This window comes from Lynx rufus, unplaced genomic scaffold (assembly GCF_022079265.1).
Source record: "Lynx rufus isolate CCGP_SWC_20201006 ecotype Redwood Valley unplaced genomic scaffold, mLynRuf1.p SCAF_21, whole genome shotgun sequence".
Taxonomy (NCBI): domain Eukaryota; kingdom Metazoa; phylum Chordata; class Mammalia; order Carnivora; family Felidae; genus Lynx; species Lynx rufus.
In genome coordinates this window covers 18343177-18344323 of record NW_025814836.1, presented here as the reverse complement: position 1 = coordinate 18344323, position 1147 = coordinate 18343177, and positions in this window count along the sequence as shown.

Sequence of the window (1147 nt, the reverse complement as noted above, 5' to 3'; positions counted from 1 at the left end):
GCACCAGCTTGCATTCCTACCAACAATGCAAAAGGGATCCTCTTTCTCCACATCCTCGCCAACATCTGTTGTTGCCTGAGTTGTTAATGTGAGTCATTCTGACAGGTGTAAGGTGGTATCTCATTGTGGTTTTGATTTGTATTTCCCTGATGATGAATGATGTTGAACATTTTTTCATGTGTCGGTTGGCCATCTGGATGTCTTCCTTGGAGAAGTGTCTATTCATGTCTTTTGCCGATTTCTTCACTGGATTATTTGTTTTTTTGGGTGTTGAGTTTGATAAGTTCTGTATAGATTTTGGGTACTAATCCTTTATCTGATATGTCATTTGCAAATATCTTCTCCCATTCTGTCGGTTGCCTTTTAGTTTTGCTTATTGTTTACTTCACTGTGCAGAAATTTTTATTTGGAAGAGGTCCCAGTAGTTCATTTTTGCTTTTGTTTCCCCCGTCCCTCCGGAGACGTGTTCAGTAAGAAGTTGCTGTGGCCAAGATCAAAGAGGTTTTTGCCTGCTTTCTCCTGGAGGATTTTGATGGCTTCCCATCCTACATTGAGGTGTTTCATCCATTTTGAGTTTGTTTTTGTGTATGGTGTAAGAAAGTGGTCCAGGTTCATTCTTCTGCATGTCGCTGTCCAGTTTTCCCAGCACTTGCTGAAAAGACTGTCTTTATTCCACTGGATATTCTTTCCTGCTTTGTCAAAGATTAGTTGGCCATACATTTGTGGGTCCATTTCTGGGTTCTCTATTCTGTTCCATTGATCTGAGTGTCTGTTCTTGTGTCAGTACCATACTGTCCTGATGATTATAGCTTTTTAGTTTAGCTTGAAGTCTGGGATTGTGATGCCTCCTGCTTTGGTTTTCTTTTTCAAGATTGCTTTAGCTATTCGGGGTCTCTTCTGGTTCCATACAAATTTTAGGATTATTTGTTCTAGTTCTGTGAAAAATGCTGGTGTTACTTTGATAGGGATTGCATTGAATATGTAGACTGCTTTGGGTAGTATTGACATTTTAACAATATTTGTTCTTCCTATCCAGGAGCATGGAATATTTTTCCAATTTTTTGTGACTTCTTCAATTTCTTTCATAAGTTTTCTATAGTTTTCAGTGTATAGATTTTTCACCTCTTTGGTTAGATTATTTGTAGGT